General features: G+C 35.6%; 1 protein-coding gene across 2 annotated transcripts in view; it reads left to right on the forward strand.

The window, feature by feature from the left end:
* The window catches only part of ngfb (nerve growth factor b (beta polypeptide)), a 115,319-nt gene that overhangs the window by 87,709 nt on the left and 9,157 nt on the right, over positions 1-18,453 (forward strand). Inside the window, exon 1 of one of the 2 annotated variants that reach the window (XM_051706508.1) lies at positions 5,570-5,718. The exons of the other annotated variant lie outside the window; for it this stretch is intronic. The gene's annotated coding sequence lies outside the window, so the exon portion shown is untranslated. Of the gene's footprint in view, positions 1-5,569; positions 5,719-18,453 lie in introns of those variants that run through there. 2 annotated transcript variants of the gene reach the window in all.

Below are 18,453 nucleotides of genomic sequence, written 5' to 3' on the forward strand. Positions count from 1 at the left end.
GATTTTTCATCTATGTGTAACCTCTGTAGTGAAAGCCACTTTGACCACATATTGTGGACCTAAATTAGTTTAATATAAGACATAACCAGACTTCTGAAATAGCTAAAAGACAAATCAATGTGTTTTTAAAGGCCTTTCTATTTTTTCAGGTCTTTCTATTAGGGTAAAAAAAAAAAAAAAAGCATCAGTACATCACAATGGATTGATCTGACAATAAAAATTAAATGCATCACTTAAATAAATTATAAAAATACACAATGTGTTACATATTCATTTCTTAACCAAAATATCAATTTCTTATTCAAAAGTAGAGTAAATTGTTCCTGTAGCTCAACTGGTAGAGCATGGCGCTAGCAACATTAAAGGGGCCATGAAGTGTTATATTTATAATTTTATTATCTTCCCTGAAATCCACTGATAATGTAATAAAAGTTTCTTTTGCACCAAAACAGTCACAATTTAGTAATATATGATCATTTTCCACCCTGTCTTTGGTCCTCTGTCTGAAACACTTGGTTTTGGCCTAAGCGCCTCCTTAAAACCTCAACGTAAACAGCCACTGTTATGACTGGCTAACATCATTCAGCCTCTCAAATTCAGCAAACTCAATTGGAAAAACATTATTAAAAAAAATTGCAGGGTTTACACATAACGCACATCCAACACATTGCATCTGAATATATTAATCTGTTCACCTCAAGCACAACTGCTAACACTCAACACCATAAACTATCAAACAGTTATGACATTTGAAATATTCATGAATGGAACGTTTTTTTCCCTGCAAACATTAATATAAAGACAGCTGCAAGCAAAAAGCATACTGAAGTGTTTTTAACTGCCCCACCCTTCAATAACAGTTCCTTTGAAAAGCTTGAATCGTGTTTTGACTGTTCACAAGCAATCCATGCTGACATGAGCTTCCAAAGAATGGTGAAATTACGCACATACATACTGTAAAGGTACTGATGTGCACATCAGCGGAAACACACCGAAACAGTCAAAGATGTCCATCGTCCATCGTCAAAGACATCCATCATCAAAGACGTCCTATGTTTACATACACCAGCAATTAAAAATAGGGCAGATGGGTGAAAGCATGCGACCATGACATGTTTGTGCTCAAAGCAACACAGGCAGCAGCTGAATGAGAGAGAGTTGCTTCTCCCTGTCAGAGTTGTACTTGACACCCCGTCTTTTAAAAGTGGCACAAGATGTATCAAGTGGTCAAATATGTCTGCCTAGTGCATGAATATATTCAAAAATAATCCAGAATAGTCCAGATGGTTCCCCTTAGGTATTATGTTAGGAATAGTTAGCCACAAATGGCCTGCATCAGTGGGCGGGGCCAAGGGTGCGATAACGCATGTTGTGGAATGTGTCAATACAAATGAGCAATGTTTCATGACGTCACGAACAGACAGATTTCAAAACGAGATGTTTCAGCAGGGTACCAACTATAAATGCTCTTTTTAGACTGAGGAGGAAGTTTTGAGTTCTGAAATTTACAATATGTTTTTATAGTAGGCAGTTACCCCTTTATGATTTATGTCTAAATATCAAGGAAAATTTTATTCTCCATTTCATGACCCCTTTAAGACCATGGGGTTGATTCCCAGGAAACACTGAAGCTGATAAAATGTACATGTTGAATGCACTGTAAGTCGCTTTGGACAAAAGCATCTGCCAAATGCATAAATGTAAATGCAATAATTTTTGAAAATAATCATAATCATACCAAGATATTCCAATTGAATCAGACATATGATTTTTGCCTGTCGAATGATAAAACTGGCAAAAAATCTCATAGATTTACATTAAAGAAGGAGGGACTTGAGCCAAATCTAGTAACCAGAATATCATAGAGACTTCAGGGTGGGCTCTTTTGAGATGGAGCAAGTAAGCAACCATAAAGAACACCCTAGCAACTGCATAGCAATGCACTGGTAACCACTCACATGATCCTTGCAATGTGGCAGAAAGTTTTGCATGAGCACCTTTCACTTTCACATTTCCATCAGAAAACGTAGAAATCTCATTTTTTTATCATTTTCCACTGACAGTCCGCACTGTCAAGCGTTAGTCATAAACATTTAATATTTTATCTACCAAGACAATCACCCAATTCTGAGTCAAAGTCTTTTTATTTGTAGCAAAAGGGGAACACAAGACAACATTTTAATATCAGTTTATTTTATTTTATTTTTTATTGTATTTTTAGGAGGATTTTTGAATTAATTTTTAAACTCACTAATCATTTTCCATCTTAGTTATGTTTTGGGGGGTTAATGAGTGTTGCTATTCATTCTTCAGACAGAAAAACATTTGTTTATGAGCCTTGATTGGCCTCAACTCCCTCAACAATGTAAACAAACATGTATGTTGCCGGGCAGCTTCATCACTGTAAAATGTTCTCATGTTTATTGCAGAGCAAGAGTGCAAATGTACACTGTAAAATATGACATTGTAAAATGCCATAAAATTAACAAGGACTGAATACTATTTCCGCTGCATTTAAATGCATTTAACGCAAGTCACAATAATCTCCTGATAATTATGTTTTATTTTAGAAATCACCTCAGGATGTAGCATATGCATCGTGAATTATGTTCAAGTAGCTCTTTGAATCTGTAATTGCCTTTGAAAGTTCAGTAGTTAGGGGCATCATCTCAAAAGCACAAAGTTTCAAATTAAGATGTAATCAATAGAGGTAATTTAACAGTAATTTAATAATAATATTAGTGTAATAAATAACAATATACAATAATTATACAAATATACAATATACAAATAACAATAATTAGCTATAAAAACAATTAGGACTGTGATCATAGCTGTTGAAGGGATAGTTCAATCAAAAATGAAAACTCTGTCATCATTTACTCACCATCATGTTGTTCAAGACCCATATGACTTATTTTCTTCCATGGAACAATAAAGAACATGTTCGGGAAAATGTATATGCATATTTGAATGCATATTTTTTTCTTACATTGAAAGTGAATAAAAGTATACCAATTTCGAACAACATAACGGTGGGTAAAAAATGACATGACTTTTCATTTTTGGGTGAATTATCCATTTAATAGACAATAGAACAGGGTTCCCATGGTTATGAACAACCTGGAAATATCAGAAAATATTTTGCTTGTCTTTTCCAGGCCTGGAAAAATCATAGAAATAAAAAAAGTAATTGAAATTGTAACGAGTATATCTTTTCCTAGTTACGTTCTATAAAATGTTCATTGGCTAGATATTGCTTTTGTGTAGAGCTTGTTTATAGTAAAACTTACAAACCATGATATATATATATATATATATATATATATATATTTTTTTTTTTTTTATCACAAGTACAGTATATAGTAACGCGCAGGTGACTTCACTACAGACATATGGCTATCTACAGCAGGATTTGTGACTGCCGGTGTCATGCATGGAATGCCAGTGTTTGCTGTTGTCACTTAGTGTTCTTTTGGTCTCCAGCTTACAATTTTAAGAGGTTAACATTTGCACTCTTTACGATCCCTCAACAGCATACACAAATTAAAGGAATAGTTCACCCAAAATAAAAATTCTGCCATCATTTTTTTCTTTGACTCCTTTTGTGTGTTGCAAGGACATTCTAATAAATAATTTGTGTTCCACAAAAGAAATTACATGACAAGAGTGTGGGTATATTGGTGCGTATAAGTCATGTTGGAATGATCGTATGTTGGGATGATCGCATTTACGAGTTGAACGCACGTGAACACCACAAAGTAGTCATTAAGAGTGGGAAACCCTGGATTTAAATTAGAGCCACGATTTGGGGGTGTGTCAGTTTAAGAATCATAGGGGAAGCAAACTGTTATTAGTAATAATTCAGTTTTACTTGAGGATTTTGACTGTGCAGTTTGTATGCATTTTTTTGTACTGTTAATGAAGAATAACACTATAACTTGCCAGAAAATAAGCCTAATTTAGCTGTTTAATGCAGCGACAAGCATTTGCAACAAAACCACATTTCCCATCGTTATATGTGGCTGCACAAGAATGATAAAATAGATAGATAAAGCATTAATTACACACCTAATGCGTGGCTTTGCTCTTCATTTTGCTGCATTTGTGCTGAAAAAGCTTCCTGCCTTTGCTAGTAAATGAAAAAGGAGAAAGAAATATGAAATTGCAAAACGGGTCCATTCTTTCTGAGTAAAATTACTTTGAACACACATCACATCGTATTTATGATTTCCGACCTTGTAAGTAAAACTTCCCTGGAGGACTTGAATGCACCATATGATGACAGTATTTAATTTTTTTTGAGTGTACTATCCCTTTAAGAGGTGGAAATTACTTTCAAGCCATTGTAAAACAATGCTACACAAGCTTTTTTGCTGTAAGTACCCTTGCAGGACCATCAGTAAGGCTGAAGAACTTTTTGTGTACCAAAGTACACAAGTATACAGCCAAACTTATGTACCAAAGACTATATTTAGTTTAACATTATCATTAATATTGATAATTATTGATCAATTGGTATTGGTTTGTTCTATTGACATCCCTTTTTCAATACCCATTAGGGCTGGGTATTGATAAATATTTGATTAGACTCTGTTTCAGTTACAATTAATTTGGGCATATTTCAGTTATTATGTACATTTTGCTTACATACGAAAGAAATTATCTCTCATCCAGTGCTGTTACTTGTGCAGGGGACTTCTAACCTAATACTATAAAAAAATATTCATTTTACCAATTTTATTTTATCATTAATTTTTCATAATTTTGGTCACATTTTAGCTTTTTAAAAATGTACAAATTCCATGTATTCCATCAATAAATATGTTGTCTTGTAATTACATATATTATATTGCATACATATGTTTTATACATGTTTATTGTTTACATTCATAATTTGTACTATTTAAAAGTATTTACATTACTATGTAGAACAAGAGCTAAAACTGTACTGTCTCTTTAAGACTACCAGCAGTTCAGCCAGTGAGCGCATGTTAACGAGAGAGAACGTGCACGGTTTCTCTACCGCATCCATGCTATGTTTGACTATAATTCATGTTTCATTTTTGTTGTATTTGGATCAACAAACTGTAAACAGAAAGGGTATTAAAAGAGACATTGTTCAATGACAAATGGATTGCGTGGATCTCATCTTTGGACACATTACATGGAACAAGTATAACCAAACTTTTACTCTCAACACACAGTAAAAAGATCTCTGTGCCATACTCTGCATCGAGTAAAAGATAAATATTGGGATTGTTCAAATGAAGATCATATTTAATTGGAAAATCAATATTTTTTTTTACCCATCCATAATCCTTATTATTTTTATTTTAAGCTATACATGTGATTTTGTTAGGTTCAACATAGCAAAATCCAATTCTTTTGCATACCTCCTGGAACCTGCTTATAGTGTACCCCCGGTCGGGAATCACTATTTTAAAATAAAAGCTTGAATATGTCAGGTTTTAGGACCTGTGGCTTCCCCCTTCACAGAGGAGGCACTAAGACAGACTTCTAGCTCTAACTACCACAGCAATCAATTCCTCAACAACAGGATCTGCTTTGCACTGGGTGACTATAGCATTCTGTTCCCTCAATTCTGGTGACTCAGGATTAAATATTGGAGGAAAAGTGGGATATTGGAATATATTATTAAGATATCATCCGATCAACTTTCTGAAATAATATAAACTGAAGAAGAAGAGGAGAGAGGTAAGGGAGTTTGAAAACACATCAATGCATGTAGCCTAATACTACACTAACATTGCATCCATCACATTACATTTTAGTTGTTACATTAATGAGCTATTACTACCCGATCTGACCCTTAAAATGACTTTCATTGGTGTAATGTATTCGAGTTGGTTAAGTCATAAGAAATAATATTTTTCACTGGAATAAAACCAGTTAATTTAGATGTTACCAAGAAGCACACACTGTAAAAAGTGGCAACCTGTGATTGTTGAGTTATTTCATCTTGATCTAACCCTTTAAAATTAGATTTGTTGGTGTAACCTAATTTATTCAGGTTGATTCAGCAACGGTATAATAATTTTGACTTTTAGATATTACCACATAGAGCACATATTTTAGGTTAACATGATTTTTCAGTGCATTTTTAGGATATCTGACTGAATTTTTCCCTGACTAATTGTTTTACAAAGTATTTTATGCTTATTAAAAAATGCAAACTAATATTCTTAGACTCTTTTAAAAACTTGACTTTAAAAACTTTATTTTAATAGCCTTGGTTCTTAGTTAAACCTTGGTCCACTTTTAGATTTTAGACTTAAAATATAAACCTGACTAATTTATCTGAAATTCTCATGCTTAATCTTTTTATTTCATGTTTTTGTTCTCAATTTTTCTATTATTCTCTGCATGTCATACCGAAAAGAGTTTGGAGTTTTCAGAGCCACAGTTTATGTACATAATTGTGTGCAGAAAAGTTTATGACAATGCCTGGAGCGGGTATATCTGGGTTCAGACTTCAGGGGCCATCAACAATCCCATTTGTCCCTTCTTTGGGGGGCTTAAAGGGTATCCCCTCCCTTTAAACTTGGAGATCATCAGGTTACAATTTTGATACCAGCCAAAACAGCACTTTGAGCTGTTGCACACATGCACAACACATACACACACCTCTACACACATGACTCATATTACCTCCAGTCATACAGGGGTTGAATATAAGCATCATGTCAGACATACCTTCCATATCTTTCATATTATGAAAGTCTGCACAAACTGTCAGCACTCGGCTGTTTTTTATCATTTCTTTCATTGCTATAAGGCAGAGATGACTGTAGCCATCTCAGTTACCTATATCACTCATTATTGATTCATGAGTACCACTCATTACACGACTTAATATGCTTGCTATACGCATGGAAGCATGAAAGGAAGCTTTTGACATTGCATTCATGAGGCATGCCAACTTTGATTGTTAGTAAGGAAGGCTGAACTTCTACTCAGTTACATGGCATAAAAATGAAGAAATATGTTTTTTTTAAAGGGGTGGTTCAGCCAAAAATGAAAATTCTGTTATTATTTACTCAGCCTCATGTCATTTCAAACTCGAGATTCGCTCTTATGCACTCATGAACGCACAACTAAAGCAATGATTTTCACTGAAAAATCTTCAGAAGACTTGGAATATGACACACAAGCCGAATGGACTACTTTCAAGATACTTGGGTCCTTTTTAAGCTTTAAAGTGAGTCGCTATCAGCTGCAATTGTATTGAAAAAAATGTACCGAGATATCAATCAAATTCTCCTTTTATGTTCTCATTAAAAAGAAAGCCATACAGGTTTGGATCAACATGAGGGTGAGAAAAGACAGAATTCTTTATTTTGGGGTGAACTATTCCTTTAACTCTGGGTTATTGGGTAATTAGTCTGTTGTACTTCTTTTTTTTTTAAAGTGTCATGAAATATATGATTATTAGAATTAAACTGGCCATTTTTTTTAGAACTGTGACTTTAAGTGTATTCTGTTAATATTATTATTATTTATTAAAAAAGTCTTTGATTGCGATTAATTGGAAAAAAATCAATATTTTTACCCATCTATAATTGTAATTATTATTTACATTTTAAACCATACATGTGAATTTGTTTGGTTCAACGTAATAAAATCCAATTCTTTTGCCATACCTATGGTTAGAAATCACTGGCCTTGAGCGTCTTGGCGGGTAAGCTTGTAAAATGTCGGTTATGTCTAAAGTGAATGTAAACAGGTGGGACAAAAAAAATGCATATGGTAAAAAGATCAGATCTTTGCATTAAGCCTTCCAGTGTAAATGCAGCCTTTGACTCTGCTTGGCCAGATGCTCATGCAGGCCGACTGTTTTTCAGACTCTTTGCACATTTCTAGCTTTGCACATTGAACACATCAGGTTGCCTTTTTTACTTTAACACTGATCCAAGTTCTTTTGCCATTTCTCTGAGTGTGGACAGTGTTTGAGTAGGAGAAGCAGGTTCTTTATCATCCAAGGGATGTCTACTAGTGGCCTAATTAACAGACTTTTTAAAAGCAGCGGCAGGTCACGTACACCTGGCAAAGTATTGTGACTAAATATAGGTGGTGATCTTCTAAGTTATTGTGTCGAGTAGAGTCTCGTGGGTGTAAGCAAGAAACATGGATGCCTTTAAATCACTCATTGTTAGCTCTTTATGAATATTAGTGACCAGTAATGTATTATCATACAGCCATTTTTTTGTAAACCTCAGTCAAAGGTGCTGTTTTGGTTTATTCTTGTTAAGCGGCTGCTTTTAAAACAGCATGCAGCATTCATTCTGGACTGTAATGTATGGGTTGTCCCATGACCACAGGGTTGTTGGAAGCAGCTACGTTCGAGAGAGACAGTATAAGAATTTGCATCAAGAGACATGCCTCCGTCTCTTTCATTTTTTTAACACCGCACCTCAGACAAGATTTCAGTGTCCAAAAGAGAGTGGTGTCACTGCAATAACAACTAGTTGTACAATTTGTTAATGTAAAGTCATTTGTCACTACCTACCTGAGTTTTTCTGGAGTGAATTAGATTATAAAATACACTTGGTAAATGACCGAACTATGTGTGTGTAAAGGGATCAAGATCTAAGGAGAAATGTGACATCTGTATTTAGCTACAGTGTAAATGTGGCCGTAAAACTTTTTAAATCCTCAAAATTAAGCTTGTTCTAATCCTATCCTAATCTATGCTTTGAAATGTTTCACTGAGCCCCTTCTGGAGCCCTAAAATTGGCTGTAACTTTTACATTGCAACATGTGCCCACACTTTCTCTCCAAAGAAAACAAAAAATTCCTTTTGGCCTGAAATTTTTGCTTCCTTTCAGAGCTCAACAATGAGAACAAATCTTGATTTGCTGTCTTGCCATTGAACCTTACAAGACATCACTATCTTCTGTGCACCAAATTCCAGCCCAACAGGATTTTAGTCCATCTACCCCCTTTCCCACAACCATCCATGTCTTTTCAGGAGGTTTACAATGTCAGCCTTGAAGGGGTTATTGGTGATGACCCTGGGGCTTTCTCCTTTGAGCCAGGGATTACCTAAAGAATAACAATAGAAATGAGGCAAAAAAAAAAAAAAAAAAAAGAAAAAGAAAAAGAAAAGAAATGTACAGCCCAAGGGCAGGTCTGTGAAAGGAAATACCCTCAGAGATGGAGGAGAACTGAGAAGTTATTATCAGGACTCAGACTAAATAGAAATTAACAGCTGGATTTGCAATATCAAAATTGTTTCAAGAGGTGTTTGAACCAAGGACAGAGGCGGCAGCAGTGCTGGGTAAATTGGTTTGAAACTATAGCTTGCCAAGCAACAAAATACTCATGATATAATAATGAAATAATATAAAAGAGTCAAAAAAAATTTGTAATGAACAGCAGTGTTTATATCTCGCTTTAAAAAGGTGTAAAATACAGTCAGAGACTTCATGCCACACTAAAACTTCTCATACTTCATAGAACCATTTCATTTTGATTCAGTTCATTTACATTAAACCATCCAAATGAAATGATTCACTAAAACAATTCAGACTTTCCAATGCTAAATATGAGAGAAAGTAACATTCTAGGAAAGCACATTTGATAATTGCCTCATCACGCTCAGCATTAAGGCCAGAAACGTACTTTACGCAAGTATGTATGTAACAACAACAGCTTGGCCAACACATTGCCAACCCACGGCTTAGTTGAACATACTGAAGCTCCTTTCTTCCATAGTGCACTAATGTCTGCTATAGCACCCCTTGCGGCAAGACTGCAATACGTACTTGCAGTGTGTTATGATTAGCCTTATAGAATGAACGTTACTATAACTATATTTTTGCAAACTGACTTTTACGTGACAGATTTTTTTGTTCTGTCGTTTCCAGGTAAAATTAACACTAGAGGCGCTACAACAACTGTGTGTTTTTTTTCACTTTCATACAAATCATGACTACAATGATTGATTATGACAATATAAACACTTATATTTCACACTATTACTCACACACTGCTGTATTATCATATCAACTTTAACGCATCATTTGAAAAACGATACGTTGTAATGCTTGTATTACAGATGCACCTACATTTACACACTTATTCCAATGTGAATAACCTCTGATTGTTAAACTTTGGACTCGGAAGACTGCGGATTGAGACCAGTCAAGCACGCAAGCTAACATGTGAGACAAGAGTGTCATAGAAGCAACATGAGATGACATGGTTGCTTCAGAAAATCTGCTTTTGATTTCTCATTTTGTTTTTGGACACTATCGGTTAGGTTTAGGCGTTGGTTAACGGTAAGGATCCTGTTTTGTGTCTACCTCGCATTTGATTTTAGATCACTATTGGTTAGGTTTAGGTTAAAGTTTTAGGTTAGGTAGGTACATTTTACTCATTAAAACCACTATCTAATATTCACCTTAAAAACCTCGCCTGATTACAACACCATTTCACTCTCTTTTGGTGCCCCCCGCTGGACATTTCACTGGGAAACTGCAGCCAAACATGGAATAAGGCACGTAATTTCATTTTGCCAAAATTTTGTAATGGTCACGTAATTATCATAAGACCAGGCTGCATACTTGCGTAGAGCATGTTTTGGGTTTAAAGCTGCATGCATAATACAAACAGCAATGTGGCCTTTTGTCATGCTACACTGCGACTTGTCGGAAAAAGTACACTATTTTGAAAACAGCTGAACTATTGTCATGCTACTAAAAACATAAGTTAGAGACATCACTACTGTCAGTATGTTACTCCCAAATTATTTTCTTTAATGAGTATTTTTGTCTTGTTATAAAGACACATTTACTTGAGAAGCAAAATTGTGTCTTCAGAAAATTAAGGTTCATCAAGGCACAACTGGCAAATATTATTATTTTTTTTTAAATAAACTTACTTCAAGATAGTATATTTTCTGAAAACAATCTTATTATCTTACACCGTTTTGCTTCTCAAGTAGATGTCTTGTTTTAAAGATGTTTAGATATTTTTACTGTAAAACAAGACAAAAATACAGATTAAGAAATGTATTTGTGTGCATGAAAAAAACAAACAAACTCCAACATACTTTGTGTACCGTATGACACCGTATGACACATTTCAAGCTTGTGCCAAATGGGACTCATGTGTGTTCTTTGTAAGTTATCAACGCAGTAGTGTATAACAGTCAAGGGGTAATTTCTGCCTCCTTTCCCTTTGAAGAACACAGCCACGGTGCTTTGAAGTGTCCTAACACGTGGTTTAAATTCAAAAGCACTCCAATAAATACCACTCTAAATGTATGCCGTCAGTCCCCATAGGGTTCTAAATCGTATTTTTGATGTAAACTATCCATAATATTTACCATTTCTCCACTCAAATAGTTTCCAGAGATGCAGGTGTTTGCACATGAAATATACTCTGATACATCCTTTTATCCATGCTCTGTAAACTATTGGAACATGGTGGAGGCCTTTATCTAGGGCTTGGATCACAGCCAAGCTTGTTCATTTTTCTCAACCTGGTGGAGTTTCTGGCTGCAGGGTGGGAGCGTTTTTAAGGACTTGAAATTCTAATTCCCAAGCAGTTTAGATCTCGAATCTGACATAACAAGCTCATACAGTAGATGCTATAATTGCAATGCCACATCTTGCTGGGTGTTTATGATGTCAGTGGAATGCACCTGTAGGGGGAAAATATCAAATGCACAATTGAATCCAAACAAGATAAAATGATTCGCTTCTAGCGAATTCAAAACTTAGTTTGATAGGCACTTCAAGCAATTTGATCTCGCTCTACTTGGCAGGTAGCTGTTAAATGGTTGTAAATCAGTGTATAACATTTTCTTGTGATTTAACTACTATCCCACATCTTAACAAGGCAACTATGTTGTTTATTACAGATACTGCATTCACACCCCCTTGCACAGTTTCCATTTAAAAGGTGCTTTTTGTAATCAGCATTAGTTCATTTACTGTAAAGCTGTTGTGAAAAAACACCTATTTTAAAGGGAAAGTTCACCCAGAAATGAAACATTTTCCATCATTTATTTCTTGGTCTCCATAATCTTTGATTAAAATGTAATAACTTGCTCTGCCTCTGCCATCATTTCAGATGGCGGCACAAATCCATTCTACATTTCAAGCCTTCCCTTCCAACCTTCTTTGCTTTTTCTGTTATGTAATGCCCATTTTTCACAATCCAATCAATTCCCATTTTTTTTTATAACTACAAAATACATCAGATTATGTTGACTTTAACTTTGTTTATTTTACTTGTGGAAGACTGATTTTTTCCAATGTGACAAGGATTTATACGTGCCATCCAAACATTGGAACAAATTTTAATATTTGGAGAAGCTGAAGTCAGTTGTAAATAGCCACCATGAGGCGCAGTGTATATCAGAACATCTGGGAGGAACTGTGATATGAAGAAAACAACAAGGGCAGGGATTCTCCATATGACCGCTAACCACAAAGCCTCAGGCCCAGGGTTTGTGGACCGCACAGCAAAGCCAGTCTGTTTGATCCCCATTGCACAAAATCCCAAACAACCTTTGCCCTTATTTTTTTTTAAGCAAGCTTTGCTCATTGATAGATTTGATATAATAACATCATGATGCTTCCTACACACACAGAGTTTGGGAGATAATCATTAATGAAGTTTATTGTGCTTGACCTCATAGGAAAAAACTGTAGCTATTTGTGTAAAATGACAACTTTAAAGGAATTTTCCAGGTCAATACAAGTTAAGCTAAATCGACAGCATTTGTGGCATTATGTTGATTTGACTTGTTCCTCCTTTTCTTTAAAAAAAAGCAAAAATCCAGGTTAAAGTGAGGCCCTTACAATGGAAGTGAATGGGGACAATAAAAGTGAATGTGGCCAATTTTTGGAGGGTTTGAACACAGAAATGTGAAGCTTATAATTTTATAAAAGCACTTACATTAATTCTTCTGTTAAAACTCATGTACTATTTGTGTTTGAAGTTGTTAAATTGTACTTTTTACAGTCAGTTTAGGGTTTGTTGACATTACATCGTCATGGTTTCGAAGCTGTAAAATTGGCTATAACTTTACACAGAAAAGATCTGAAAGTGATTTTATCACACTAAAATCATGCTTAGACACATATATCTTTTATGTCTTGTGGTTATACTTTTGAAAAAGTGAGTATTTAACGTTACAAAATTGGCCCCCATTCACTTCCATTGTAAGCGCCTCACTGGAACCTAGATTTGTGCTTTTTTTTAAAGAAAAGGAGAAACGAGTCGAAATTAATTTTTGTGGTAATCAACATTATGCCACAAATGCTTTCAATTGAGCTTAACTTGTACTGAACCCAGAACATCCCTTTAAGAAACATTTACAATTTTCACCCTATAACGCCATGTGTATCAAATATGATACACAACGTTTGACGGCTTCTGTTATACTCTCTGTTCAAGCTGACAAGACAAACAACCTGTGGTATGTAAGTTTCACATGTTTATGGCAACATCTAGTGGTTATTGAAAAAAGTGGTTTCAGTGTTTATATCGAGCTATTTAAAATGCCGTCAGAAAAGTGACTCTTATGTTGGGATAAATGACAGCTTCTTTTAATAAAGTAAAAATGACAGTAATGATTATATTGTTTCTGATATTTTCAAATGAGTATTTGCTGAATTTAAGCAACTTGTGCTTGATTAAAATTTTGTATATTATTTTATTGAAAAAGCCTGTTGAAATCCATGTATCAAATGTGATACAACAGGCTTTTGAGGTATCTCTCAATCACCATTACATTATATTCATGCCCACTACAAACAAACAAACAAACAAACAAACAAACAAAAATCACAGAGCTTTTAAAATTCTTGACATTTACATTTTATAAGATATATTTAAAGTGTGAACTAATATTTCTGTGTCATTTCATATATGCAGCCTGCTCTGTCATTATAAATATATATTTTACATTACAAGCTATTATGATGTCATCTTACCATCCTGAGACCCAGCGAAAAGTTTTACAATTTCCCCTTTTTAAATGTCAATATAGTGTTTGGTGCATAAAATACATATGATAAAAATTGTTTATTGAAAAAATAATATTTTATTCATATTTTATTTGATGTGCTGAATTGAACTGTGGTACATTTCAATCCATATTTATAGACCAAGGAGAGAAAGCTGTCATGGCCAAACTCTCAAATATTTGGTATCTCTGAAAAGCCCAGGGAGTCCTCTGATAATACCCCAAGATTTACCACTGTAGCATTTATGGGCTAAGAAAAACTTAAATAAAAAATGGCCTATACAAAAATTAATTGCTGGGCCTCAGGAGGATAATGACCTTTAATGTGTCAAATATCATACATAAATAAAATAAAATAAAAAACATGCAAATCTTTATTTTATTTTTACGATTTATTTTTATAGTTTGTCTAATGGTACTAAAAACTGGCTTTAAAGGGTTAACAGTGGTCTGAGCGCACAAACGATAAACAGTAATCCCGTTTATACTTTTTACTCATGTGTTGTCTCACATACTCTTAAGGACTTGTACCCAATTCCTTTGCAATACTCTATCAGTTGAGCGACTGTGCAATTCACTCACATTTGAACAAGCTTATAAATGAAAGGGTCAGAAGGGGACAGAGGTCAAGCCCAGTCCTGCATTCAAGCCCCTCCGCTTTGGATAGCACGCCAAATACAGTGCATCCGGAAAGCATTCACAGCGCTTCACTTTTTCCACATTTTATGTTATGTTACAGCCTTATTTCAAAAAGGAATTCAAATCATTATGTTCCTCAAAATCCTACAAACAATACCCCATAATGACAACGTGAAAGAAGTTTGTTTGAAATCTTTGCAAATTTATTTAAAAAAAAAAAAAAAAAAATCACTTGTACATAAGTATTCACAGCCTTTGCTCAATACTTTGTTGAAGCACCTTTGGCACCATTTACAGCCTCAAGTCTTTTTGAGTATGATGCTACAAGCTTGGCACACCTATTTTTGGGCAGTTTCTCCCATTCTTCTTTGCAGGACTTCTCAAGCTCCATCAGGTTGGATGGGGAGCGTCGGTGCACAGCCATTTTCAGATCTCTCCAGAGATGTTCAATCGGGTTCAAGTCTGGGCTCTGGCTGGGCCACTCAAGGACATTCACAGAGTTGTCCCGGAGCCACTCCTTTGTTATCTTGGCTGTGTGCTTAGGGTCGTTGTCCTGTTGGAAGATGAACCTTCGCCCCAGTCTGAGGTCCAGAGCGCTCTGGAGCAGGTTTTCATCAAGAATGTCTCTACATTGCTGCATTCATCTTTCTCCCGATCCTGACTAGTCTCCCAGTTCCTGCTGCTGAAAAACATCCCCACAGCATGATGCTGCCACCACCATGCTTCACTGTAGGGATGGTATTGGCCAGGTGATGAGCAGTGCCTGGTTTCCTCCAGACATGACGCTTGCCATTCAGGCCAAAGAGTTTAATCTTTGTTTCTCATGATCTGAGAGTCCTTCAGGTGCCTTTTGGCAAACTCCAGGCAGGCTGTCATGTGCCTTTTACTGAGGAGTGGCTTCTGTCTGGCCACTCTACCATACAGGCCTGATTGGTGGAGTGTTGCAGAGATGGTTGATCTTCTGGAAGGTTCTCCTTTCTCCACAGAGAAATGCTGGAGCTCTGTCAGAGTGACCATCAGGTTCTTGGTCACCTCCCTGACTAAGGCCCTTCTCCCCCGATCGCTCAGTTTGGCCAGGCGGCCAGCTCTAGGAAGAGTCCTGGTGGTTCCAAACTTCTTCCATTTACGGATGATGGAGGCCACTGTGCTCATTGGGACCTTCAATGCTGCAGAAATTTTTCTGTACCCTTCCCCAGATCTGTGCCTCGATGCAATCCTGTCTCGGAGGTCTACAGACAATTCCTTGGACTTCATGGATTGGTTTGTGCTCTGACATGCACTGTTAACTGTGGGACCTTATATAGACAGGTGTGTACCTTTCCAAATCATGTCCAATCAACTGAATTTACCATAGGTGGACTCCAATCAAGTTGTAGAAACATCTCAAGGATGATCAGTGGAAACAGGATGCATCTGAGCTCAATTTTGAGTGTCATGGCAAACGCTGTGAATACTTATGTACATGTGATTTTTTTCGTTTTTTATTTTTAATAAATGTGCAAAGATTTCAAACAAACTTCTTTCACGTTGTCATTATGGGGTATTGTTTGTAGAATTTTGAGGAAAATAATGAATTTAATCCATTTTGGAATAAGGCTGTAACATAACAAAATGTGGAAAAAGTGAAGCACTGTGAATACTTTCCAGATGCACTGTACAGTATGTACAAATTCAAATATGTTCACTTTAATATGCTCCAGGACAATATGTACCACCGAACTGAAATGTAGTTGGTTACATAATGCATTAAAATGTATCACCTTACAAGTCATGCGCTATAGTAAAAGTGTTTAGATGTCATAAGACAGCGTTGTTTGAAAAGTAAGTGTTTATGAACTGATTATCTGCCCTTTTACTCGCGATTTGTGTGAAAGGGAATTAAACTATTTTTTGTTGTAGCGCCTCTTGTGTTCATTTCACCAGGAAATTATGAAATGCGCCACGTAAAAATTATTTAGCAAAATTGTAGGCAAAGTAATGTGTTTCTATGAGACCAGGTTGGCAAGTAAACTTAGCCAAGGCAATGCTTTAGGCCTAATTATTGAATTTGTATGACCAAAAAAGGAGTGATTTACTTTTCTGGGAAGTTACATTTCTACATTTTAGATGGTATCTCATATTTGTCATAATGATAAATTGTTAGCTTTTGGCTTGTTAGCCTTTTGGTGCCATTAGCATTTAGCATAGTCACAATATGCAGTCTTACACAAAGACAGACAAGAGATAATCCAGAGATGATGTTTTGTTCACGTGCAGAGGAATAGGCTGCAGTGGCCAGTAACTGTTACTGTTTTTGTATCACTAATGTAGCCGTAAACAAGACCAAGGCCAGATCCCACAAATCCCTAAGACCAATGTATCAACTCTGCATTCCAAAATGGCTCTTTTCCACCCATGATAATTACTCGTCAAGAGTACAAACGCGAGTGCAATCTTCCCGTGTCACCACAGTTACCAAACACAGTTTAAAGCGTGCGATGAAACTGTCCAGGTTAATCCAGTGAGCAGCAACGTTTTCTTTAAATATCTTTGGTGTGCCTGTGTTTCTCAACCATGGAGAGAGCTGTTTTTATGTCTCAGATGGTTAGAATGTCCAAGTGTTTATTTCAGGACCTTTAACAATTTACACTTAACTGTTCCTCATGTCATTTTGCTCTTTCACTGGCATCCGGAGCATTATGAAGACTTGCTTGTAAAGAAGGCCTTTATCTGCCAAAAATTGTGAAACAATGTAAATACAGTTTGTCTTTTGTCCTGGCCAAGGGATTGTTCAAGCTCTGCACTGCTTCCAAAATGATACACTGATACACTTTGGTCTATAAGCATTGGAGCCATTTTAAAAAACCCATTAAAGGCATAGTTCACCAAAAAATGAAAATTAGCAGCTGACAGCATTAATCGCCATTCACTTTCATTGTATGGAAAAAAGATATAATGAAAGTGAATGGTTACTGAGGCTGTCAGTTTATAATTATAGCGTCACTAATTAAAACTGAAGTACTGCACATGCATACGGTGGCCTGAAAATATATTTGGACACTTAAGACACACTTATAAATGTAGAAAGCTCGTCATTGCATTAGATTTGCATTAGATTTGCATGAGGTTTTAAATGTTGAAACAATATAGTGTTAAAAATTAAGTCAAAAAGCATTTGGACACTTTCTGGTTGTCAAACTTCAGTGGAACAGGTCCATAGTAAACGGAATGTTCCGGGTTCAGTACAAGTTAAGCTCAATCAACAGCATTTGTTGCATAATGTTGATTACCACCAAAAATACTTGACTTGTCTTTTGTTTATTTAAAAGAAATGCAGTAAGGTGTTTACAATTTTTAAAAAGTATAGACATAAAGCATAAATATTAGCTACAGTACAGTATAGGTGTTAACATGATTTTAGTTTGCTAAAATCAGGTATTAACTGCTGTTTACCAGATAACAGGGTTTATTGGCATTACGTCATCATGACAACAAAATTGTAATATTGGATATAACTTTACACAGATAAGGATAGTAAGCAATTTTATCACACTAAAATCATGTTAACGTGCATATTGTTTAAGTCTTCTTTTTTTCTTTAAATAAATGGGAGACGATAATTGAAATTCATACATTCTAAAGTGTGGCTTAAGTGTCCAAATACTGTACTGTAACGATTGTATCCTCATTCTTGATAATATGCCTTGAAATAAAGCACATTCCTGTCACAACGCCCTGTGTGTCTCAAATTAAGCTACACTATTGGGAAAATATTTCAGCTTATTCCTAACCCTACAAAGACCTGTGGATTCTGGTCAGAAGACCCAACA

The sequence above is a fragment of the Myxocyprinus asiaticus genome, chromosome 9, assembly GCF_019703515.2.
Source record: "Myxocyprinus asiaticus isolate MX2 ecotype Aquarium Trade chromosome 9, UBuf_Myxa_2, whole genome shotgun sequence".
Taxonomy (NCBI): Eukaryota; Metazoa; Chordata; class Actinopteri; order Cypriniformes; family Catostomidae; genus Myxocyprinus; species Myxocyprinus asiaticus.